Consider the following 26,623-nt stretch of genomic DNA (forward strand, 5'->3'; position numbering starts at 1 on the left):
TAACCCTGCCCAAGTTGGGGACTTCCTCTGGAGTCCCTTTGGAGGGGTGTGGTCTGGTACCAGCAGTTCCCAGATCTCAGCTTGGATAGGAGCACCAAGAGGGCAGGATCTCCCAGTCCTCATCCTGTTTGGGATCTGGGAGTGTGGAGGTACAGCACATTGAGGGTGCTAACACCAAACTGAAAAGGGGACTGACGGGGATCTCAGGGGATCTGAGTTTGACACCCAAAGGGGGATAATCCCTGATGCATCCTGTCCCTCCTATTGCAGGTGGGTTCAAACTCAAGCAAAGGACGAATCTCATGAGCATGCAGAGTGGAAGAGGCTGGCTCTAAAGGTGTAAGCAGTGCATGATCCCACCTACATGAAGGTTAAAAACAGCCAGAAAAACTAATCTACACTCTTTGAAATCAGAATAGAAATGCCTTATTTTGGGGGGGTTAATAACATGAAGGTGGTATCAAGGGTGCTTTGGGGTACTGGTAACCTTCTGTTTCTTGAACTGAGTGTTGGTTACCCAGGTATGTTCAATTTGTGAAAATTCATCCAGTTTTGTGCTTATGATTTATGTATGTTCTATATGTATAACACTTTTCTATATGCATTTCATAGTTCAATAAACATTTACATTAAACATTTTTACATATCAAGCCAATACTTTGTCTTATGATTCCTTTAAGGGGCTCTCACATTTGTCTCTTTCCTCAGCTGGAAGATCAAAGAGTTTGCTCCAGAATGAAGACCTGATGAGGCCAGATTCTCAGAGAATTTCTGGACTGTATGTGTGCTGGGGGAAGAAAGATGGGAGGCTGTGCAGAGCCAACACATTGATACACCTTATTCCCTACCTCCCCCCCACCCCACTGCAATCCTCAGACACAGTAACCTATTTCACTTCGCTAAAAACCAATGAATGCTTTGATGCCAAGGGAACCAATGAGATCACTGGGATCCCTGCTCTCCTCTACCCCACCCCCACTATCTGCTCCTGAAATCTGTTCCCAGTCAGGGTCCTACCCTCTCCACCTCTGGTGGTCAGCTCTGCCCCTTTCATCTCCCTCCTCTGCTTCAGGGTCTAAAAGAGATAGCTTTGGAGGGGTGGAGGGTGTTTGTGAAGAAGCTGCTGGTCCCCACCTCATCAAATGACATCCCTGCTTCTTTCCCTCCACCCAGGAAAAAGGCAGGAGGTATTGATTTCCCCTCCTGCCACTGAGGCAGAGGGCTTCGAGCTGGACTTCCTGATAACTGGGATGGTAAGAAGTCCTTGGAGGGGGTGAACAAAAGCCAGGATTATTTAAAGGCTGACCTATCTGGAGACAGGGAGAGATGAGATCAGTTTATGGGGTCCTAAGCTTGCTGGGTTTTCACTGCAAAGAACGTCACCACCCAAGCATGAACACATGGAGGTACTTGCTCCTGACATAGAGTATCCAACTGGGAAGGGATCCTAAAAATCCATGCTTCCTAATTGGCACCCCAGAACCCCCAGCCATGCCAGGCTGAAACTTTGTCGGTTTCATGTGACCAGAAGCATCCACCTCCTCCTGTGCTGAATTCATCCATGTCCCACTGGCAACTTGGTCTCCACTGGTTTGATGGGCTCTATAACCTAGAGCCTGGGGTTCACCTTCCCTAGTTTTCTGGAAAATTCATACCCCCTGCCCAAATTCATCCTCCCTAATTAGCTCCCCTAAAATGTGCTAAGAAGAGGGACTGTTCTCTTCTGACCCTCCTTCTAGCAGGTAGAGTCCATAACCCTCGAGTATTCCAGGGATTTTTGTTTTGTTCACTAATTGCATTGTAAGCACCCATAACAATGTCTGGCACACAGTAGGCATTCTATAAATGTTTACTGGGTGAATGAACGGTGCTCACGCTTGGAAAGTTCCTCCAGAAGCTCATCCTATATCCCTATTACTATCATTTAAGTTTTCAGCTCTGGTCCTAGAAAAGAGGAGTCAGCTATCTGCCTGCATCAGTCATCATTTATTGAGCACCTACTGTGTGCAAACCATTGTGATATGTGACTGTCTCTTCATAACTTAAGAGTCTTAGCTCATCCCAATACCTCTTACTATCTGTCCCCACTTCTCCCTCCAAGTCCAGTCTTCATTCAACTTTAGTGGCCCATTTCTCAAGAGTTACTCAAGATTTAATAAGAATGAGAAGTTTGCTTTCTGTGATTATAATTGTTTGTTCTAGTTCTTTTGTCGCCATTTAAGAGAAGTGAAAACCTCCATTTCTCTTTTTGTCTCTGTACCTCCAGCTCTCTGCATAGCATTTGTCCCCGCCTCTCTATCCCTCTCTGGTCTCTGTTTCTGTTTGTTTGCTTTCTTTCTTTCTTTCTTTTTTTTTCCAGGCTAGAGTGCAGTGGCACGATCTCGGCTCACTGCAAGCTCCGCCTCCCAGGTTCACGCCATTCTCCTGCCTCAGCCTCCAGAGTAGCTGGGACCACAGGCGCCCGCCACTACGCCCGGCTAATTTTTTGTGTTTTTTAGTAGAGACGGGGTTTCACTGTGTTAGCCAGGATGGTCTTGATCTCCTGACCTCATGATCCGCCCGCCTCGGCTTCCCAGAGTGCTGGGATTACAGGCGTGAGCCACCACGCCTGGCCTTTCTTTCTTTCTCTTTCTTTCTTTCTTTCTTTCTTTCTTTCTTTCTTTCTTTCTTTCTTTCTTTCTTTCTTTCTTTCTTTCTCTCTCTTTCTCTCTCTCTCTCTCTCTCTCTCTCTCTCTCTCTCTCCTTCTCTCCTTCTCTCTTTCTTTCTTTCTTTCTTTTTTGAGACAGGGTTTTGCCCTGTTGCCCAGGCTGGAGTGCAGTGGCGTGATCTCGGCTCACCGGAACCTCTGCCTCCCAGATTCAAGCGATTCTCCTGCCTCAGCCTCCCCAGTAGCTGGGACTACAGGCGCCTGCCACCACGCCCGACTAATTTTTTGTATTTTTAGTAGAGACGGGGTTTCACCATGTTGCCCAGGCTGGTTTTGAACCCCAGAGCTCAGGCAATCCGCCTGCCTCCCGAAGTGCTGGGATTACAGGCGTCAGTCACTGCGCCCGGCCTCTGGTCTTCGTTTCTTTGCTGGAGGATTCGCTCTGTCTTGGGAGCCCCTCTCTAGGTCTTATTCCTTGGGTTGTGGGTTTGTCTCAGGCCCGATCTCTTTCACTGTCTCCCTGTCTTTCATTTCCTTTACAGTAAATAGGTAAACAAGTGGTTGAAAAATAGGAAAAAGGGAGGAAAAAAAGAAAAGCTATCGTGGGGTGTTTTCTCCCAGGTATCAGGGTCGCAGGTAGCTCCAGCTGGGAACAAGTCCCAACAGGTGCAACCCCTGTCCAGATGTTGCACAATGCAGGCGCGTGCCCAGAGCCCAATCCCAGATCGGTTCCCGGGCAGAGGTCTGGGTTGGGGATGTATCCAAACCAGAAATATCCTTTCAGGTCTCTCTCCCTGAGACAAACCCCGGCCGGGTCTGCTCCTCCCGGAGTCAGCTTGCAGGCGTATTGGGGGAAGCCAGCGAGGTTGTTTGCCGGGAAAGGACAGTTTGGGACCGCGGAGGGGAGTTCCCTGCGTCTGGGTCGTGGGGGGAGCTACAGGCCGGGCGGGGAGTGAGTAAGGCCCAGCGGACGCAGGAGGCTCAGTGGCGGCGGCGGCGGCGGCGATGGGGAGGAGGATAATTAGCAGGGAGGCTCTCGCCACAGCACGTCCCCACAAATGAGAGGCCCCGGGCCCCAGACACCACACAACAAAGCAGGAGGCAATTATTTGGCTCCAGTGGGAGGGGACAGCCCTTTGCCGGCCCACTGCAGCTGAGCACCCAGCCTCCGTTGAGGATGCGGAGGGTGGGGTGCAGAGACCCTCTCTCCAGCCCCCCGGCGGCAGGGGCAGGGCCCCGAGGGACTCCCGCTGGGTTACCCTTAGAGGAGGTCCCAGTTGGGGAAGGCAGAGCCGTAGGAGGCCCCAGCCTGATTAGAGCCGGCCCTCAGCCAACCCGGAGCCTCCCACAAGGCCTCCAGGAGACCTCCTGGGGACCCCACAGGGAAGCGAGAATGTTCTGGGACTGGGGCTGGAGAGGGCGGAAGGGTTTTTTTGGGTCCTGGAGAAGCCAGTGGCCAACATCTGAACCCCTCTTCTCCAGCTGTGGCCATACCACTGGCAACCGGGAGGCTCTCAGGCAGGTGGGGAAACCACAGAGGAGGGAGCAGGAGCCAGGGAGATTCCAGAGCTCCGGCCTAGGCCTGGAATTCACACAATTGCTATGCAAACCAAATGCAAATACATCTTCTTTTATCTCCCCTTCGAAAATCGTCAAATCAAGCGTATTTGGAAGAAGGCCATGCCTGATCAGCTGGAGGACCCCCAGCCTCTGCTTGCCTCCTTCTCCCTTTCCACCCACCCATCCCTACAGGAAAACTGAGTCGTACCATACCTTGGATTCACCTGGGACCCACCTACAAAGGACTTTCCCCTCTTCAGATGAAAGAGCCCAAAGTACAGATGGGGAAAAAGAGGCCTTAAGAGATTAAGGTACTTTCCCCTGCTCTAACAGCCCACCTGGAGGATGACAGGCCTCCTGGAACCTTCTGACAACAGCCCTAGGTTAACAGCATGCCAGCGGGGGGAGGGGAAAGAGCACAGAACTGGGAGTCCTAAAATCTGATCTCTGGTCTTGGCTTTACCTCTAAGTTGCTGGGTGATCTCGTCACCATTCCCAGCTCTCACCACTCTCTGCCTCAGGCCAACAGAGGATGAACCCCAGCCATTGTCCTCCCCTTTTCTTTTTTCTTCTCTTTTCTTCTCTTCTCTCTCTCCTTCTCTCCCTCCCTCCCCCTTCCTTCCTTCTCTCTTTCCTCCTCCTCCTCTTCTTCTTCGTCCTCCTCCTCCTTCTTCTTCCTCCTCCTCCCACCTCCTCCTCCTTCTTCTTCTCCCTGCTCCTCCCCTCTTCTCCCTTCTCCCCTCTTCTTCCCTCCTCCTTTCTTCTTTCTTTCTCTTTCTTCTTCTTTCTTTTCTTCTTCTCCTTCCTCCCTCCTTCTTCCCTCCTCCTCCTCCTCCTCCTCCTTCTTTTTTGTTTTCTTGAGACAGTCTCACTCTGTCACCCAGGCTGGAGTGCAGTGGAGCAATCATAACTCACTGCAGCCCCAACCTCCCTGGCTCAAATAATCCTCCCACCTCACCTTCCTGAGTAGCTAGGAATACAGGTGTGCACCACCACACCCAGCTAATTTTTAAACTTTTTTTTCTGTGGAGCCTGGGTTTCATTTTATTGCCCAGGCTGGTCTCGAACTCCTGGGCTCAAGTGATCCTCCTGCCTTGGCCTCTCAAAGTGCTAGGATTACAGGTGTGAGCCACCACACTCAGCCCCATTTTCAAAATCTTCCTCAAAATTCACTTTAGGAGCCAGGCAGGGGGTACATGCCTGTAATTCCAGCTACTTGGGAGGCTGAGGTAGAAGGACTGCTTGAGCCCAGGAGTTTGAGTCTAGCCTGGACAACAGAGCAAGACCTCCTCTCTAAAAGAAGAAAAAACAGTTCCCTTCAGCAGACCTCACTGAGTTAGCCCTGCTGGCCTCTGGTTGCTGCTGATGTTGGGGTTCTCTCCACCTAGGATGGGCTCACTGGTCCTGTACATTTGCCCTTGCTGATATGGGCTGGGAGAGCGCCTAAGTAATTTGGAGAGTGTATGTGGGGTCCTCATTGTGCCCCCACCTGCACCCAGGGTGGAGACAGAGACTATCTCTTATGTTAGACTGGGGGCTTTGCAAGAACACAGGCTGCGTCTTTTCCAGTATATTGTAGCTCTCTGAGGCCAGAGAGCCCCCGTTAGGATGGGACTGTGTCTCTATCATTAATACTTTCCCCTAAAGTTGAGGACTCTGCCCCCTCCACCTGCCCAAACCTGGGGTCAGCAGGAGCCATTCCACAGGGGAGAGGAGCCCAGACAGCTGGCTCTTCCAGGTCTTCACTGACTGCTTTCTCAGCTCCCCGGTCACCCCCTTTACTGGGCCCCTGCCACCACCAGGGGGGCAGCTTTGTCATTTCCCCTCTCCCACCCGGCTTCTTCTCTGAAACTCTGGCCTGGCATCTACCTCCTCCTCCTCCTCTTCTCCCAGCTTCCCACCACCCTCATCCCTCTCCAGGGCCTCAGGGCAATTATTTGCCATCTGCCATGTCCGTACATTCCTGGGGCTGGCTCCCAGGCTCCCTGCTTCCCTGGGGGGTCTGAGAACCCTGTTCATCTGCCCTATACCATCAGAGCTGCCCTTGCCACCCTCGGAATGCCTGAGTCCTTTGTTCCCCAGTCCCCCCAAGGCCTCCTGGGGCTTGCAGTGCCAGGGCTATTAACATCCTAGGCTGCCCTCACCCCTCTGGAGCCAGAGAGGCTGTCAGAGCAAGCCTGGGGGGGGCCCTCTAGCGCGGGCATCTTCCCGTGTGTCCCTCCTCCAGGTCTCCATCTTCACCTCAGGGAGACTCCCTGCCCTGAGACCCCGCCACTTCATATCCATTTGCATATACTTGTTGGTCCAGCCCAAGCAAATTAATGCAAATACAATCCAAACCAGAGGGCAATGAAGCAGCAACTGGATGGCCCTGATGCCAGGAGAGGACTCAACGTCTGGAAGAACCTCTATTTTCCAGAGATGGACATTCAGGGAAACCGAGGCTGGAGAGAAGTGCATTCCTTGCTCATGCATTCCTGGCTGGGATGCCTGATTCTCTGAAAACTTTCCAGGGCCACTGACCTGAGTGGTGTAACAGCGCTCTCCTTTTGCCCTTAGACCTCCTTTAACTGTGGCTCTTCTTTCACACACTTTCGATCTTTTTCCTTCCCTCTGATCTTCAGGGTCCTGACATTCCTTGCCCTCAGCACAGGAGCCCTGCACCCCACCATCATTCCCTGAGGGTGAGTGAAGCAGGTGCTTCCTGTGGACTCTGAGAAGAACTGAGGAGCCTCCCCTGTCCCAGTGAGCTCCCCACTAACCTGCCCTGTTGCCAGAAACCCCTGCCATTAGAGTGTTTCTGTGAGCGCCATGTTCTGTTTAAAGACATGTGTTGCTGTGGGTCTGGCTGACATATTCTGGAATTATCACCTTAGCAGAAAGCAGGGACTTGGGATCCTCTGGTAGATTTGGGATGGTTGAAGAAGAGAAGAAGACCTGGAGTGGAAAAAGGAGTAGACACTGTCTAGAAATGCATTCAATCAACGGATGTTTATTGAACACTTACTATGTCCTGGGCCCCGAGCTGGGCCGGGGGGTTGGGGTGAACAAGAACGACTGGCTTCGTGTAGGACAATAGGTGTTTCTCAAGCTTGAATTACACCAGCATCACCATGGATGATCATTAAAACCCAAGTGCCCAGCTGGGCGTGGTGGCTCACACCTGTAATCCCAGCACTTTGGGTGGCCGAGGCGGGCGGATCACCTGAGGTCAGGAGTTTGAGACCAGCCTGGTCAACATGGCAAGACCGCATCTCTACTAAAAATGCAAAAATTAGCCAGGCGTGGTGGCACGTGCCTGTAATTCTAACTACTCGGGAGGCTGAGGCAAGAGAATCGTCTGAACCTGGGAAGTGGAGGTTGCGGTGAGCCGAGAGCGCACCATTGCACTCCAGCCTGGGCAATGAGAGTGAAATCCGTCTCAAAAAAGAAAAAAGGAAAAGAAAAGAAAACAAAAACCCATGTCCCCAAGCCTCTGTTGATCCAGTGAGTCTATGGGGCCCAGGAATCTGCACTGAAACAAGCATTTCCTCTTCCCTTTCCCAGTGATGTAGCTGTAGGTGGTCTTGTGACCACACTTTGAAAAGCCCTGGTGGCAGGTCCAGAGTTCTAAGAACAGCCTGGAGTTTCAGGGATTCATGGAGGTAGAAAGAGGGAGGGAGGGAGGGAGGGAGGGAGAGAGGGTGTTGTCAAGAAGAGTTAGCCAGGGTAGGAGGTGACAGGCAGGGTCTTCTCCTCATGGCCTGCCATGCCTTGAGAGGAGCTGGGGATCCACCAGGCTCTCTCTGCCTGCAGATCCCCCATGGCCCTTCACCATCACTCAGGGGCCTCCCTGGACCCTTCCCTGGGATCAGAGGGTCTTCCACACTGAGACCTCCAAGCACCTGTTGATTTCCACCTTTCATTTCTCTCCGGGCCCCAGGGCACCTTCTCCTGAGTCTATGAAGGGTGGGCATTAATGGGAAAAGGTGGCAGAGACCCCAGACCACACTCCCCACTCTGTAGCCCTGACCCCCTGGTCTCAGAGGGCTTCCTGGAGTCAGTGTCTAGGCTGAAGAGGGAGAGCCTGAGAGGATGAGATTTGAGGAAGCAGGAATAGAGGTTGAGAGGGAAGGCGAAAGGAGGGAGGCTGCCCCTCCTCCCCTCCAGCGCTCGGTGTTTGATGCCGGGGGTGCCGAGACATCTCCCGGAAACTCAAGGCCAGACAGATAAACACAGATGGAGGGAGAGACTCGGCTGCTTTATTTATGGGCCCGGTGACAGGCCCTCTCCTGTCTCAGAGTCACTAATCTACCAGGCGGAAGAGACATCCCACTCCCTCGCCACCCTCTTCCCTCCCTCCTAAGACTGGGGCTCAGCCAGGCTCCAAGCCTCCCTTAGGTGGTCAGGCAGTGCCAGCTCCCCTGGGCTACAGGAGAGTGTCCAGAGGCTCAATAGACACCCTCTCTCCTTCCCCCCAAAAAACAGGGTGTCCTTCCTCTTGAGAAGATGGACACTTCAAAGGCCTTGACTTGGGAAGTCCCTGAAGAGACTCCCTGGGCTGCCCCAACTTGGGTCTATCCAGAGCAAGGTTGATTGATGGGGGACCCCATGATGTCCCTAAGGGGTCAGACCCAGAGCTGAAGGGTGCTGCCTCCTGACGTTTCCGTCAAATTTACTTTCTCTAACAGCAATTAACACTCAAATAAAGGGGTCTTTGGGGACCCATCTTAATTGCTCCATTTTCTCCACCTCCACCTTCTCCTTACCCATCCGCACTTTCACAGACCTGCTCCTGCCACCCTCCAATGAAGGGTTAAATTTCACTGTGGCTGCTGGAGGGGCCACCAGGAACAGCCCTGCCTCCCATCAGCTGGGAAGCATGGGGCTCTCTGACTTCCCTGATTGCTTCAGTTCCCTCTCCCTGCCCTGTGTCTGTCTGCCAGTGCCCCTTCATTCTGCCATCTTTACCCAGGTCTACCCCCAAATCTCTGCATGGGGTATTTATTTATGGGCTCAGCCTTACAGAGGGAATGGGTTCCTTGGGCCCCAGGGTCAGAGGTCAAAGAGCACCAAAAGGGCAGGAAGCAGAGGGGGTCAGGGAGGGGGCAGATCCATACCTGTCGGTGGCTTTGAGGCCGGACATTCAGAGCCTTTAAAGCCCTAGAGATTCGGGGATTTGGCTCATGGGATCAGACTGCCCGACTCGCTGACTCACAGTGGCCAGACCCAGACTGGGACCTGCTCAACTCGCCCCTCTCTTTTTCATTTAAGCGACTTTGGGTCATCCATGGGCCAGGAAGCCAGGGAGGAACTTAACGAAAGCAACATGTTTCCCCTTCCCATGGCCCCACCCCATTATTGGCACCTTGTCTGAGCACACACACCCGAGCCTGGGGAAAAGGGGGTGACTTGCAACCTGGCTCAGATTTGCAGTGAAGTCCTAGGTGGTTTCTTCCCCCCGTGAATGGGCATAGTTTGGGGGTAAATGGCATTTACTGGCCTCTCCCCCAACCCCCTGCCAAATCAATTTCAGATTCTCCTCTAGAAAGCTTTTCCCCAATAACTCCACTCAGCCCCTTTCCTGTATCTTCTTCCCATTCTCCCAGCACTACCTCAATAATTCCATTCAGTTGCTGTCTGCCCTTGTTTCTGGTCTCTGCTGATGAATCAGGGATGTATTCTGTCTTCCCACTCAGGCTGAGACATCTCTGTGGTCAAGAAGTACGCCTCCCCTATCTGACCACCACTGCCTGACGGGGTCTCCTCTAGATCTGCTCCCTGCACTGAGCACAGGAAGCTGACTGCTGGCAGGGGAGGAGGCAGCAGAGGGGAGGCACCTCCACCTGTCCACTCGGGAAAGATTTTCACAAGTAGACAGATCACCCAACGGAAGTCAGGGAGACATGGAAGCATAAGGGAAAGAATTCCCAGTGGAGGTGACTTTTTTATTTCAATGTGTTTTTTGTTGTTGTTGTTTGTTTGTTTGTTTTTTGTCTTTTTTGAGACAGGGTCTCGCTCTGTCACCCAGGCTGGAGTGCAGTGGTGTGATCCCAGCTCACTGTATCCTCAACCTCCCGGGCTCAGACAATCCTCTCATCTCAGCCATCCAAGTAGCTGGTACTATAAGCACACACCACCACACCCAACTAATTAAAAAAAAAATAAAAATGTAGAGATGGGGTCATCCTATGTTGCACAGGCTGGTCTTGAACTCCTGAGTTCAAGTGATCCTCCCACCTCAGCCTCCTAAAGTGCCAGGATTACAGGCAGGAGCCACTGCACCCAGCTTATTTTTTGTTTAATTGGCCAAATACAATTGTATATTTAGCAGTGAACATGATTTTATTTTATTTATTTATTTATTTATTGAGTTGGGGTCTCACTCTGTCGCTCAGGCTGGAGTGCAGTGGCGTGACCATAGCTCAATGCATCCTCAAACTCCTGGGCTCAAGCGATCCTCCAGCCTCAGTCTTCTGAGTAGCTGGGACTACAGGCACGTGCCACCACACCAACTAATTTTTAATTTTTTTTTTTTTTTTTTTTAGAGACAGGTTCTTGGTATGTTGCCCAGGCTGGGACATGACTTATTAAGTTGATGCTGAGAAAAAGAAGAGTGAGTTATTCTCCCCCACACTCAGGATTTTCCAGAGAGCTTCAGAATCCCTCCTCCTGCCCCTGCTCCCCATTCCCACTTGCTCCTTCCTTGGACACCCAAGACAGAAGGCTGTAGGGGTCCGCCTCATCTCTCATAAAGTCGTGTTGCACTTCCCCTCCTCCCACTTGCCCACCCTGCCCACCTGAGGGCCCTGGCTCCATGCCAGGTATCACCTGCTCGGCCTCACCCAGGGTCCTTATTCAGGACAGAACCAACTCGGGAGACAATATCTCCTCTTCCTCACGGTAGCTGCCAACCTCTAGATCCCCTTCTGTGCCCTGCATCCATGCATGCATGAACACACTCTGAACCCAGGGGTGTATGTCTGCCCATGACAGGGAAGGTGTAGCCGTGCACGTCGGCTCATGTCTGTAATCCCAGCACTTTGGGAGGCCCAGGCGGACGGATCACATGAGGTCAGGAGTTCGAGACCAGCCTGGCCAACATGGTGAAACTCATCTCTAGTAAAAATACAAAAAATTAGCCAGTGGAGTGGCGTGCGCCTGTAATCCCAGCTACTCAGGAGGCTGAGGCAAGAGAATTGCTTGAACCCACGAGGTGAAGGTTGCAGTGAGCTGAGATCATGCCGCTGCACTCTAGCCTGGGTGACTGAGTGAAACTCCGCCTCAGAAAAAGAAAAAAAAAAAAAAAAGGACACGGAAGGTGGATGTTTGCTCAGCCTGGGTGTGCTTTTCACCTCTCTCTGTCTCCTCCCCTTCTTCAGGTGATTATGGAATCCCTGATCTTGGAGAGGTCACTGCATCCCTCTTCCGACCTCTGCCCCCAGCATGCTGACGAACATCTCTTTTAGGTTTGAGACGACCACCACCTTGGAAAAGGAACCACCACACCCCTCCCAGGTCTTCTGAAGCAACGAAATGTACTCTCCCTTGTTTGCTCTGCCCTGCCTTGGCAGTTGGGTCCTAACTTGAAATCCGTCTTCGTTGCCACCCTGTCTGCTGAAGATCTCTGAGGTTGCCCACGCTGACCACGGATCTCCTCGCCACCTCCTGGAGATAATGGACTTGACTTGTCCACCAGGGTCTCAGCCCAAGACCCGCAAAGGGCTGCTAGACTGGCTGGCTTCTGTGATTCTCATTTTGAAGGCTACCTTTCTAAGCTCAGGCTGCTGGATCTCCCCATCCTGATTTCTGATAAGCAGAAAGCTAGGAGGGCTCTCCTGAAGGCAATGAAAGCTCTCATTTACTGAGCCCTTACCACGAGCCAGGCACATGCTTTTTAAAAATTTAATCTTCATGGCCGGGAGTGGTGGCTCACACCTGTAATCCCAGCACTTTGGAAGGCTGAGGCAGGCAAATCACGAGGTCAGGAGATCGAGACCATCCTGGCTAACACGGTGAAACCCCCATCTCTACTAAAAATACAAAAAATTAGCCAGGCGTGGTGGCGGGTGCCTGTAGTCCCAGCTACTCGGGAGGCTGAGGCAGGAGAATGGTGTGAACCTAGGAGGTGGAGCTTGCGGTGAGCTGAGATCGCGCCACTGCACTCCAGCCTGGGCAACAAAGCGTGACTCCATCTCAAAAAAAAAAAAAAAAAAAAATCTTCATTACAACTCCTTTCTACGCAAGAGGAAACAGAGGCACCGACAGACCACGGTAGCACCTCCCAATCAGAATGCAGCCTCCTCTGAGTCACCCACACAGTCAAGGTTCTATGGACAGCAGGAGTGGCCCTCTGTGGACAAAGCTCTGCCCTGGGCAACTGAGAGAAGGGGCAGGGGACAAGAGAGGGAAGCGAGGGAAGGCAGTTTCTCCAGGAGCTTTCAGTCTGAGGGAGGAGACAAGACCTCTGTCCTCTGGGAGTTGCTAGTCTGAGAGAGGAGTCAGATTGCACTTGAAAAATCAGTAGTTCCCTGATCCCTAATGCCACCATCCAGGTGGTTCCAGAGGTCTTCACGACTGCATGAGCCTAGCTCCTCACCCACCGTGTCCTGGGAAAAAACACAACTAAGATTCCTCTTCCCTGAGTCGCCAGAGCAAAGGACAGGAGAAAACCCCTCTATGAGGTTGAAGGATTCTTGTTAGATGCAATAGATGCAAAGGCCCTATTGACTTCCAGGGCTAAGAGCCTCACTTGGAAGAAAGTTCTTGTGGATGGTATTTGAACTTTCCCATCTAGAAGCAGGGGAATGGCTGGGATGAACTCTAAAGGCATCTTGGAATTCCATCCTATCCTATTTCCTCTCCTTCATCCTAGCCAAGCTCTGAGGATTATGACAGCGTGGGCAATAAAAAGTGCCTAATTGGTTGTTGTCCAGCCGAGGCTGCTCCCCATTTCCCTTGGCGGGGGTGGGAAACCGGCTGAGTCAGTTTCACTTTTGCTATTGCCCAGTTTCCCCATGGTTGCTGGGCACTAGCGGAAGCAGGGCACCCCGTGGGAATTAGGAGCTAGTCCCTGATGCTGCCTCTGAGGTGAGCATCCCCCAAAAGGCAGAGGACCCCTAGAAAGCACCAGAACATTAGGCTACATCTGCCCCTTCCCTGTGGAAAAAGGACAACTGGCAGGCTTCTCTCCAAATGCCCAGGGCCAACCCCACTGGCCTCTGAAGGAGTTGGGAAGCACAGAGGACACCCTTTCCCCGGGCCTTGGTGGCGAAGCCTCTTCTGCAGCAGAGGGCAGAGGTGGAGACATGGGCTCCAGAGCCAGATGCCTGGCTAGAATCCTGACTGTGTGAAGCCAGTGGTGTGATCTTGAGCAAGTTACTTAAGCTCAGTTTTCTCCTCTGCAAAATGGGGCTGATCATAGGACCTATCTCATAGGGAAAATGGGCTTGAATTAGTCAATGTAAGTAAAGAGCTTGGAGCAATGCCTGGCATGCAGTAGGTGCTCAATAAATGGTAGCCACGAGCACTAGCTCAGCCTGGCAGTGGGCATGGGGAGATGGGATGCAAGTCAGAATCTGGACATGGCAGGGATGGGGGTGGGTGAGTGAGATGACTTCTGAACCGAGATCCTGGGCTTCCCAATGTCTGCTCATCTGGCAGTGAGATCCCAGTAAGCCAGGAGGGTCAGTGAGAGTTTGGCCTGGGTTCTGTCCTGAGCAGCTGCATCCCACTCAAGCCCTTCCACCACAGAGCCCTCCCTCCCACCGCCCACCTTGCCTCTCCCCACCCTCAGCATGAAGGCTGCTCTCTCCTTCCCATGTATTTCCAGGAAGGGTGGAGCCAGGCACAGACTCCTTACCTTCCTGGCAAACCTGCTGGCGTCCCCCCACCCAGGTCACATCCTCTCCCCTAGGAACCTGCGAACAAACTGTTCTTTCTGCTGGAGACACCCTGCTCCGTTTGCAGCTCTCTCCTCTTCCTCCTTCCCAAGCTAGTCTGGTGCTCCTCTTCTCTAGTGGGACGTTCCCAGGCACAGTATTGTCCCTGCCCTGAGTCCTACCCAGGTCCGGAAATCTGGCCCCCTTCTCAATGCCCAGGTCCTGGACGAGTGCCCAGTCTCCCCCCATCGGACTAAGAAGTTAAGCATTATGTTTTACCCCGGAATCCACTGGACCGTGCAGTCCATCCATGACCTTCCAGGCCTCAGCCACTGTTACCCCTTTCCCTTTCCTTGGGTTTCCCATTTTGATCCAGGAAAGCAGCATAGTCACTGGGCTGCCTGCCACCTCCAATGCACCTGGGGGCTTGGCAGACAGACAGCCATCTGTCTCGAGAGGCTCAGGTGGATACTAACAGGCAGTGGAGGCCAAGAGACCCCCAGAAGCCTCTCCAGCATTGAAGCTGGAAACAGACCATTCAGTTACAGAGTCCAATCCCACCCAAGCAGTGACTTGATGCCGGAGGAGGTCCCAGGAAGACCCCTCATTTAGTTGCTGCCCTTCTCGGAAACCTTCTGCCTCTGCCTTGCCACTTCACTGCGGTCTCTTGAGGGGAGAGACGCTTATGGGTGGGAGTTGGAGTGGGAAGAACTCTGCTTGGCTCCTGGGGGGCAGCAGAGATTTATGGGACTGGATTTTTACAGGCTAGGGAGAGGCCCCAGGCAGGAGCTATGGAGCCCAACAGAGGAGCAAAGGCATAAAACCTCCGGACATGAAAGTCCCAGCGGCAGGCGCCCCCAGGCCTGTGGGTGGTAAGAGATTTACAGCTCTTGCACAAGGCCTGCAGGGGCCTGGGGAGCTGCAAGGACACTTCAGAGCCAGAGTAACTCCCCGCCAAGGACTTCACCTTTCTCCTCTAGGAAAAAAAAAAAAAAAATTACCAATAGAACAGGTTGGAGCTGCCAAGAAGATGGTTATCGCCGCTGGGACCCCGCCCCACCTGGAGACGAGGTGGCTCCCAACTTCCTCCCCCTCCCTGAACTCTCCTCTCTGCCCCCAGGTCAGGGAGAGGTGCCTGGGGCAAGGCGAGGGGAGAGCGGAGGTGGGGCAACTTCCAGAAGGGGTCTCCCCCTGGAGAAAGTGGGGCTCGGGCTGTCACTGTTCCTCTACCCACACAAAGAATGCACAGCAGTGGCCAGAACCCCTGACAAGCCTAGGGGCCTGGAAGGGAGCAGTGAGTGGGTTCTGCCAGCTCCAATATTTAGGGGATGCTTTTACAATGAGCATGTGGGTAGGAGTCTTACCTGACAGGGGGCAAGGATGGGAAAATAAAGACACTGAAACATAGAATGTGCTTAGTGGCCATCTCTCATTTCAGCCAATGAGCCAAAAAGTTGAGACAGGCATTTCTCAAATGGAAGGTGCCCGGCCCCAGCCCCGTGCCCTCTGCCCTTGCTCCACCAAACCCAGCTGCCAGTTTTCTCTTGGGCCAGACCCCGGCTCCTTCCCTACCCAGGAAAGGAAGGGCAGTAGCCCTGTGCCTACTGGGGACAGCTCAGCTGGTTGAAGGGTGTTTTTGCCTCTTCTGTACCCTGTGCCCCATCACCCTGGTTCCCCACCTGCATGGAGAAGCGCAGACCCTCAGCTGGGTGGGGGTGGGGTGCATTGCTAACCACTTAAAAGGGCCAGGCAAGCATCCTGAGAACAGGTGAGGAGCCAGAGCCTTTGAACTGGGAGGGGCAGGTGCTGCTGCTGAAAGATGGAAATCCTGGGCCAGGGCTTGCAGCGCCACGGGAGAGGGGTGGGCAGGAAGCCCCATAAAAAGCTGGACCTTCCCCTTCCCACCCCTCAGTCCAGTCCCTCAAGACCAGAGCTGGCACTGAGACAGCCAACTGAGTAATGTCTCAGGAGCTCAGCCAGGGGGCACAGACTTGCACCTTACCAGGCCCCACCCTGAGTGCTCGGTCCCCACACCCCAGGGACAGGCCCGGGGAATAGTGGAGAGAGAGAACTGAGGCACTGCTGCCCAAGAGGCAAGAGGTTGAGTGGGGAGAGCCTCGGTGGGGCGGGGGTGCAGGGGAAGCAGCTGTATCATCCTTTTCCCTGCTGATTGGCAGGCTGGGAATGGAAAGAAGACACAGGTCAGTGCCCCAGAAAGGAAGGGGAGGAAGTTAATGAGGAAAGATGGCTTTGCTCCCCTGGCCCCCGCCCCCTCTGCCACCAGCTTCTGACTCCAGGCTCCAGGAGTGGGCCGGGCTGGTCAGGACCTGCCTCCAGCCTGCCTTCCTACCCAGCAGGTCGGGAAAATTACTCTCCCGGTACTGCTTTTTATTTTTTGAAGTCAGATCAAAGGTAGGACCCAGCTGGGAGCCATAGTAAAATCTCAGCAATGTGGAGCCTTGGAGTTTCAGAGGTGAAACCAGGAGCTGGGGGAGGGACCATCTCAGGCCCAGGCTGCAGGGGTCAGAGGCCAGAGGGGGAGTGGAGACCAAGATTCAGGAGTGGAGCTGGTGGGTGGGGCACCACGAGAAGAACCAGCAACTTGAAAAATGCAGGCAAGTCTGTGGTAACCTTGGTGTGCAAGGCGGCTCTCACAATGCAGGGACCCACCCACGCGGAACCCCCACACACCCCAGCATCCAAGTCATTCAGAAACTTCTCTCCAGGCCTGTATTCATATTGCCCCCATTGCCTCACTGCCCCCATTGGTCACCTGCTCCAGTGCATCACTTTATTTATTTATTTTTGAGATGGAGTCTCGCTCTGTCACCCAGGCTGGAGTGCAATGGTGCAATCTCGGCTCATTGTAACCTCCGCCTCTTGGGTTCAAGCGATTCTCTTGCTTCAGCCTCCGGAGTAGCTGAGACTACAGGCGTGTACCACGATGCCTAGCTAATTTTTTGTATTATTATTATTATTATTACTATTTGAGATGGAGTCTCGTTCTGTCACCCAGGCTGGAGTGCAGTGGTACGGTCTCGGCTCACTGCAACCTCTGCCTCCCAGGTTCAAGCGATTCTCCTGCCTCAGCCTCCTGAGTAGCTGGGATTACAGGCACGTGTCACCATGCCCAGCTAATTTTTGTATATTTAGTAGAGACAGGGTTTCACCATGTTGGTCAGGCTGGTCTTGAACTCCTGACCTTGTGAGCTGCCCACCTCGGCCTCCCAAAATGCTGGGATTACAGGTGTGAACCACCGTGTCCAGTCCAATTTTTTGTATTTTAAGTAGAGACAGGGTTTCATCGTGTTAGTCAGGATGGTCTTGATCTCCAGACCTCGTGATCCACCTGCCTCGGCCTCCCAAAGTGCTGGGATTATAGGCATGAGCCACCACACCCAGCCTCATTTTATTTTATTTTCCAACGGAGTTTCAATCTTGTCGCCCCGGCTGGAGTTCAGTGGCGCGGTGTTGGCTCACTGCAACCTCCACCTCCCAGGTTCAAGCGATTCTCCTGCCTCAGCCTCCCAAGTAGCTCGGATTACAGGCGCCTGCCACTATGCCCAGCTAATTTTTATAATTTTAGTACAGATGGGGTTTCACATTAGCCAGGCTGGTCTGGAATTCCTGACCTCAGGTGATCTGCCATTCTCAGCCTCCCAAAGTGCTGGGATTACAAGCGTGAACCACCACTCCTGGACTGTTTTTAAATTTTATTATTATAGTTTTTGAGACAGGGTCTCATTCTGTCACCCAGGCTAGAGTGGAGTGAAGCCTTCAGTGCTTGCTGTGACCTCGACCTCCTGAGCTCAAGTGATCCTCCCACCTCACCTCCCAAGTAGCTGGAATGACAGACTCGTGCTACCACATCCAGCTTTTTTTTTTTTTTTTTTTTCAGGAGTCTTGCTACTCTGTCACCCAGGCTAGAGTGCAGTGGTGCCATCTCAGCTCACTGCAACCTTTGCCTCCCGGGTTCAAGCGATTATCCGGGCTCAGCCTCCTGAGTAGCTGAGATTACAGGCACATGACACTATGCCTGGCAAATTTTTGTATTTTTAGTAGAGACAGAGTTTCATCATGTTGATCAGGCTGGTCTCGAACTCCTGACCTCGTGATCCGCCCGCCTTGACCTCCCAAAGTGCTGGGATTGTAGTTGTGAGCCATCGCGCCCGACCCACCCAGATAATTTTTACTTTTTTTTTTTTTTTTTGTAGAAATGGGGGGTCTGGCTACGTTGTCTAGGCTGCATAACCTTATATAACAAGGAAGTTCTTAGATTAGGTAACTTTACTCCCTCCTGCTTCAAACACAGCACATTCCCACTTTACATGCCCGAGTTCAGATTAGCAAAAAGCATCTTTGGCAGGGCATGGTGACTCACGCCTGTAATCCCACCACTTTGGGAGGCCGAGGTGGGTGGATCACCTGAAGTCAGGAGTTCGAGACCAGCCTAGCCAACATGGTGAAACCCCATCTCTACTAAAAATACAAAGGTTAGCTGGGCTTGGTGGCAGGCGCCTGTAATCCCAGCTACTCAGGAGGCTGAGACAGGAGAATCACTCAAATCCAGGAGGCGGAGTTTGCAGTGAACTGAAATCGCGCCACTGCACTACAGCCTGGGTGACAGAGTGAGACTCCATCTCAAAAAAAGAAAAGAAAAAAATGAAAAAATCACCTTCTTGGGGCTGGGTGCAGGGGCTCACGCCTGTAATCCCTGCACTTTGGGAGGCCGAGATGGGCGGATCACCTGAGATCGGGAGTTTGAGACCAGCCTGACCAATAAGGAGAAACCCTGTCTGTACTAAAAATACGAAAAATTAGCCTGGCGTGGTGGCTGGTGGCAGGCGCCTGTAATCCCACCTACTCGGGAGGCTGAGGTAGGAGAATTGCTTGAACCTGGGAGGCGGAGGTTGCAGTGAGCCGAGATGCTGCCACTGCACTCCAGCCTGGGTGACAGAGCAAGACTCCATCTCAAAAAAAAAAAAAAAGAAAAGAAAACAATTTTCTTTATTTATAGTAGAGATTTAGTAGTATTTTTAGTAGTGACGGGGTTTTATCATGTTGGCCAGGCTGGTCTCAAACTCCTGACCTCAGGTGACCCGCCCACCTTGGCCTCCCAAAGTGCTGGGATTACAGGTATGAGCCACCAGCCTTTTTGTTTTGAGACAGGATCTCGCTCTGTCTCCCAGGCTTGGGTGCAGTGGTTCAATTTCAGCTCACTGCAACTTCCTCCCACCAGGGAGTGGGAGGACCCTGGGGATGCTTCCTGTCTGCAGTGGGCTGGGACTCAGAGAAGCAGACTGGGCGCCACATGGAGCTGTGGTCGATGGGATCAGGAAAGGTGGGGAGCAGGGGAGTGCAGGTGAGGGGCTGAGGCAGAGAGAAGATAATGCTACCAGGGGAGGTAAGAGGAGCTGGTTGGTAGGAAACAACAGCTGGTTGGTAGGAAACAACAAGTGATCCTCCCACCTCAGCCTCCTGAGTAACTGGGAACACAGGCATGCACCACCATGCCCAGCTAATTTTTTTTTTTTTTTTTTTGTAGTTTTAGTAGAGACAGTGTCTCACCATATTGCCCAGGCTGGTCTCAAACTCCTGAGCTCAAGCGATCCATCAGCCTCCCAAAGTGCTGGTGGGACTGTGGGCATGAGCCACTGTGCCCAGCATAAGTGCATCTGGATGTAGATGAAAGGAAGGAGAGAGGGCTGCTCCACAAATTCTGCTGTCACTAATGGAATGGACGACCTCCGCCAACTGCATCACATTCTCAGAGCCTAGGTTTCCCTGGCCATAAAATATGGGGTTAATTGTCCCTTCTAGGGAATCTAGGAGGGTTAATTGGGCAATGGCTCTGAAGTGTCTAGGAGGAGATCTATAAATATAAGGGGTCATTAGCGGGTATTTCACAGCCGTTTTGTGGGCCCCAGTGTCATTATTAATATGATTATTGTTATTGTTATCACCCCCATGGCCCACTTCCCGAGTCTCTCCCAGCTGGGTCAGCGCTTTCAGGTGACAAGTGCTGCTCCTGAGCCCAGCCTCCAGCCCCTGTTCCCAGCCCTGGTCCTTCTGAACCCACACCCTCCACACTCAGGGTCTCTGGGAACCCTCAGGAGGCTAGCAATGGGACTGAGATGTGGTTTTGACAGAAGTGAGGGCCTAGGAGGGAGAGGGGCAGAGGCAGAGAGGGCAGTGCCTGGTCAGGGACACGCTCAGCCTCCCTTTGTCCCTGGGGACGCTTCCGGTCTGCAGTGGGCTGGGACTCAGAGAAGCAGACTGGGCGCCACATGGAGCTGTGGTCGATGGGATCAGGAAAGGTGGGGAGCAGGGGAGTGCAGGTGAGGGGCTGAGGCAGAGAGAAGATAATGCTACCGGGGGGGCGGTAAGAGGAGCTGGTTGGTAGGAAACAAATTCCTTGAAGAGGTAAATGTGTTTGTTTGTTTGTTTTTGTTTTCAGACAGGGAGACACGGTTTTGCTTTGTCACCCAGGGCGGAGTACAGTGTTGCAAACACAGCTCACTACAGCCTCGAATTCCTAGGCTCAAGGGATCCTCCTGCCTCAGCCTCCCAAGTAGCTGGGACTACAGTTGAGAGCCACCAAGCCTGGCTAATTTTTAAAATTTTTGTAGAGATGGGGGTCTCACTATGTTGCTCAGGCTAATCTCTAACTTCTGGGCTCAAGAAGCAATCCTCCTGCCTGAGGCTCCCCCAAGTACTGGGGTTACAGGCATGAGCCACCATGCCTGGCCCAAATAGCTCTTTTTTTTTTGTTTTGTCTTTTTTTTTTTTGAGATGGAGTCCCACTCTGTCACCCAGCCTGGAGTACAGTGGCAAGATATCGGCTCACTGCAACCTCTGCCTCCCAGATTCAAGTGATTCTACTGCCTCAGTCTCCCAAGTAGCTGGGACTACAAGAACGTGCCACCACACCTGGCTAATTTTTGTATTTTTAGTAGAGATGGGGTTTCACCATGTTGGCCAGGCTGGTCTTGAATACCTGGCCTCAGGTGATCCACCCACCTCAGCCTCCCAAAATGCTGGGATTACAGGGGTAAGCCACCGCACCCGGCCCCAAATGATTCTTTTTAAGGAGTTTCTTTGTAGAGGCTGGAACCCACTCTCAGTCTCTGAATGAAACAGGCCCCATTCCTGGGGGAATAGCTGCTTGTCAAGCTGGATCTCCCTGCCCGCCCTGTGTTCCTGTAAGGTGAACACTGGGCAGCTGCTTTGGAAATGCCTTGGGTGCCCCCTGGTGGTGACACACAAAGGCAGAGGAGGCACCCATGCCTTCCGCCTTAAAGGGCTCCTTTTACCTGGGGCCCTGCCCTTTCTCCCTGAGGCTGCACAGATCCCACCCCAGGGAGACTGGGGGTAGAAAGAAGCAGCAAAGAAGGAAGAACCCTGTGGGGAAGGATGAGTGGAATGTCCTTGCTGGAAGATTCCATGGCAGTTGGTGGGGAGCCATCAGCCTGGACAGGGGAACCAGGGGCAGAGGAAGTTGATGTGTTAGGGCAGGAGTCAGGAGTGGCATCCCCAGCAGTGAGGACTGAGGTGTGTCTGTATGTGTGCACCCGGGGTGTGGTGTAACAGGGAGATACATCTTATAGCCTTTGTCAATGTTTCATGTTCACAGAAGACTGAGGAAACCTAGATCCCTGAAATCATTGATGGACCCTAGGAGGAAAAAAAAAAATAACCCAAATTCATCCAAGCTAGGTGTTTGTCCCATCAAATAGTTTTGTGGGTCTGCATATGAGAGAGTCTGGGTTACAAAAGTCTGCAACTCTGGGCTGGGAGCAGTGGCTCATGCCTGTAATCCCAGAACTTTGGGAGGCCGAGGCACATGGATCACCTGAGGTCAAGAGTTCGAGACAAGCCTGGCCAAAATGATGAAACTCCATCTCTACTAAAAATATAAAAATTAGCTGGGCGTGGTGACATCCACTTGTAATCCCAGCTACTCAGGAGACTGAGGCAAGAGAATTGCTTGAACCTGGGAGGTGGAGGTTGCAGTGAGCCGAGACCTCATCATTGTGCTCCAGCCTGGGCGACACAGCAAGACAGTCTCAAAAAAAAAAAAAAAAAAAAAAAAAACAGTTTGCAATTTTGGTTTCCCCATAGGTAGAAAGGGAAGAGATGAGAAAATAGAAAACCATAGGAGGGAAAAGGGAGAAGCAGAGGTTACTGGGAAATCCTTAAGGCAAAACAAGCCGTCTTTAGAAGGCTGGGTTGGCTGTAACTCTTCAAAGACAAACACCAATAATAAAGGTTGGGTTGTAGCTATGAGTGAGGCCCAACAGAGACAAGATGGTTGGCCTGATATTCTTCTAGTTTCTGGACCAACAGCACCAGCTATACCATGTGGTTTCATAGGAGGCTCCAGGAGGGATCTGAAGCTTTTTTTTTTTTTTTAATTATACTTTAAGTTCTAGAGTATACGTGCACAACATGCAGGTTTGTTACATAGGTATACATGTGCCATGCTGGTTTGCTGCACCCATCAACTTGTCATTTACATTAGGTATTTCTCCTAATGCTATCCCTCCCCCAGCCCCCAACCCCCTGACAGGCCCAGATGTGTGATGTTCCCTGCCCAGATCTGAGCATCTTGAGAGCAGAGGCTGTAGTTCCACATCCTTCCGTCCAGCACCCTTCCTCAGCATCCTGGGGGAGAGATGTTCACTGTCTGGTACTGATGGATTAGATGAGGACAGCTCTGTGCAAAAATGGACAAAGAGAATGTCAGGAAGCAGGAAAAGCACAGGAAAGTGAAGAAAGAAGGGGATTCAGGCTGAGCGCAGTGGCTCAAGCCTGTAATCCCAGCACTTTGGGAGGCCGAGGCAGGTGGATCACCTGAGGTCAGGAGTTCGAGACCAGCCTGACCAACATGGAGAAACTCTGTCTTTACTAAAAATACAAAATTGGCCAGGCATGGTGGCACATGCCTATAATCCCAGCTACTAGGGAGGCTAAGGCAGGAGAATCGCTTGAACCTGGGAGGTGGAGGTTGAGGTGAGCTGAGATCGTGCCATTGCACTCCAGCCTGGGCAACAAGAGTGAAACTCCGTCTCAGGGAAAAAAAAAAAAGAAAGAAGGGGATTCAGACGTAGACATGGAAGGAGAAGTGGAAGTGGAAGAAGCTGGGCCTGAAAGAGAAAAGTGTAAGTCCCTGAGAAGTGTTAAAAGGATATAGTCATTTAGTCAGTCAGCAAACATTTACTGTGCACCTACTATAATCAAGCAAAGTGCTGGGAACAGAAGGTGCCATGGTAGACAAGACGAGCATGGGGTTTTTAGCGGTGGGGAATGTGTAGCTTTGCAAGTTAGAAATGTAGAGAAAGTGACAATGTGGAGTAGAAAGAAACTGAAAGCAGTTGGAGACAAAAGGGAAATATCACTGAGAGAACCTGCCTCCAGACACACCAGGGAGGAGATGTCGCCGCTGGTTGAGGTTGACACACACACTCAGAACCACCCACTGGCCCTGGCTCTGTGAAGATGGCAGCAGGTAGGGTAGGAAGAGGAGAAATTCAGAAAGGGGAGGGACAGGAGTGGGTGGGGGTGGAGGGCACAGACTTTTCCTTGTTTTTCACTTGGGCACCCCCAGTGGGAAGGTATCTTTGGGCTAAGGAGTCCTTTTCCACATTTGGCTGCCCATTGGAATCACCTGAGGAACTCCTTAATACTGATGCCCCCAGAGAGTCCAATTTCCTGGGATGGGACCCAGACTTCAGAACCTATTAAAAGCTCTTTTAGTGAGTCTCAAGTGTGGCCATGGCCAGGTGCAGTGGCTCATGCCTATAACCCTAGCACTTTGGGAGACTGAGGCAGGAGGGTCGCTTGAGTTCAGGAGTTTGAAACCAGCCTGGGCAACATAGGGAGACCCCAGCTCTACAAAAAATTTAAAAATTAGCTGGGCATGGTGGCGCACACCTGTAGTCCCAGCTACTCAAGAGGTGGGAGGATCACTTGGGCTCAGGAGGTTGAGGCTTCAGAGACTCTGTCTCAAAAATAACAAAAACAAAGGGAGGACACAGTGGTTCATGCCTGTAATCCCAGCACTTTGGGAGGCCGAGGGGAGGCGGATCATGAGGTCAGGAGTTTGAGACCAGCCTGACCAACAGGGTGAAACCCCATCTCTACTAAAAATACAAAAAATAGCCGGTCGTAGTGGCGCGTATCTGTAATCCCAGCTACTCAGGAAACTGAGGCAGAAGAATCGCTTAAACCCACGAGGCAGAGATTGCAGTGAGCTGAGATAGCGCCACCGCACTCAAGCCTGCGTGATGAAGTGAGACTCCATCTCTAAATAAATAAATAAATAAATAAATAAGTGTGGCCAGAGAGACCACGAGCATTTCCAAGCCGTTGTCTGACCTTCTCCCTCTCTGTTGAGGACAGGGGCCATCTTGAAAGAAAAAATCTCTGAGGAGTTGTGTGGTCGTTGGGGGAGCGGGGGTGTTTGTGAACGAGGCTCTAAGACTCCAATGGGCCTGACAAAAGTATGAACGAGGTCTTCTTCTTAGAAAGTGTCCCCTTCCCGCAGTGGCTCACGCCTGTAATCCCAGCACTTTGGGAGGCCGAGGCGCGTGGATCACGAGGCCAGGAGATCGAGACCATCCTGACTAACATGGTAAAACCCCGTCTCTATTAAAAACACAAAAAATTAGCCGGGTGTGGTGGTGGGCACCTGTAGTCCCAGCTACTTGGGAAGTTGAGGCAGGAGAATGGCGTAAACCCACGAGGCGGAGCTTGCAGTGAGCCGAGATTGCACCACTGTACTCCAGCCTGGGCGACAAGTTGGACTCCATCTCAAAAAAAAAAAAAAAAGAAAAGAAAGTGTCCCCTTCCGCCGGGCGCAGTGACTCATGTCTGCAATCCCAGCACTTTAGGAGACTGAGGTGGGTGGATCACTTGAGGTCAGGAGTTTGAGACCAGCCTGGCCAACATGGTGAAACCCTGTCTCTACTAATAACACAAAAATTGGCCGGGCTTGATGGCGCACGCCTGTAATCCCAGCTACTCAGGAGGCTGAGGCAGGAGAATCGCTTGAACCTGGGAGGCGGAGGTTGCAGTGAGCTGAGATTGCACCACCGCACTGCAGCCTGGGTGACAGAGCAAGACTCCATCTCCAGAAAAAAAAAAAAAAAAGAAAGAAAGAAAGAAAGAAAAAACAAAAAAAACCCAAAGGGTCCTCCCCTTCTTTGGCTGTGTCTCTAGTAAGAAGAGTCAGACAGCCTAGAAACAAAACAAAAACAAAAACAAACAAAAGATAAGGTGACCTTTAAAAGGGCAAAACCAATCAAATAATTCAAAATGACTGCAGAATTCTTCCAAGTTTTCACGCCCTGTCCTCCGCCCTGTGAGTGCACACTTTTTTTTTTTTTTCACCTCTGCGGTCTTCAAGATGGGGCCTCTAGGTTAGAAGCATAGTTACCCCCAGTTTTTCTCCCAGAAGAGGTTTGACAGTGGCCCAGCAGGATATTCAACCCCACCTACCTCCCCCCCAAATCCCTGCACCCTAATACAGGTGAGTCATGGAACCTGGGTGGAGTCCTTGGTTTGACAGTGAAGCAATCTAAACTTGAAAAATGGCCTGGGAACAGAATGTATGGACTATATAAACAAGTCATGCAGATGTCATTGTATGCAAATATTCATTCTTTAACTCAGCTTACATTTCCTGCTGATCCTCCTCTATGCTGGCCTCAATCCTTCTACCACAGCTCAGTCTAGCAAGAGAGCAAGAAGTGAGAATAAAAGTGTGGAAATAGTGTGTGAGAGAGAAGCCCTTTTGCATGTGCCAGGGCAGCGCAGAGGAGGAAGAAGCTATAGCTAGGCAGGAGTGAGGTATGCAGACTTACAGCAGAGTCTTGAAGCATGCATAGGAGTTTATCTATTTTTCTAAGAGACAGGGTCTCACTCTGTCACCCAGGCTGGAGTGCAGTGGTGTGATCATAGCTCATTTTAAGTTCAAACTCCTAGGCTCAAGTGATCCACCCACCTCAGCTTCCCAGGTAGCTAGAACTACAAGCGTGCACCGCCCCATGCGGCTTTTTTGTAGAGACAGGGTTTCGCCATGTTGCCCAGGCTGGGTCTCGAAATCCTGGGTTCAAGCGATCCACCTGCCTCTGGCTTCCCAAAGCGCTAGGAATACAGGTGTGAGCCACCACATCTGGCCATGGATGCATAGGGGTTTACCAGAAGGGAAGGGTAAGATAGAAAGTCAACTAGTGGAAAAAAGCGTGTTTAGGAACCTGGAATCTTTCCTGGAGGGAAAAGGGTAGGATTTGTAGGAAGGGAATGGGGGTACAGGGAGGAGATAAAGCATGAAAGATACACCAGTAAGAGTGTGTCCTCTGGTGGATGCTGAGGTTAACAAGAAAAGAGTGGGAGGAATTTGCCTAGAAAGAAGTTTGGGCTTTATCCAGGAGATATGGATCCCATGAAGGATCTTTACTAGAGGAGTGTTATCGTCTAAAGTCTCGTTTTTCAAAGGCTAACACTGAGAGGAGTAGACTGGAAGAGGCTATTAACATTTTTTCAGCAATTACT

At 51.9% G+C, this 26,623-nt stretch overlaps 1 protein-coding gene across 2 annotated transcripts in view; it reads left to right on the forward strand.

Annotated features, from left to right (window-relative positions):
• Positions 1-26,623, forward strand: part of CDK5RAP3 (CDK5 regulatory subunit associated protein 3) — a 174,434-nt gene that overhangs the window by 60,969 nt on the left and 86,842 nt on the right. The gene's annotated exons all lie outside the window — the stretch shown is intronic.

Source organism: Chlorocebus sabaeus, chromosome 16 (genome assembly GCF_047675955.1).
Source record: "Chlorocebus sabaeus isolate Y175 chromosome 16, mChlSab1.0.hap1, whole genome shotgun sequence".
Taxonomy (NCBI): Eukaryota; Metazoa; Chordata; class Mammalia; order Primates; family Cercopithecidae; genus Chlorocebus; species Chlorocebus sabaeus.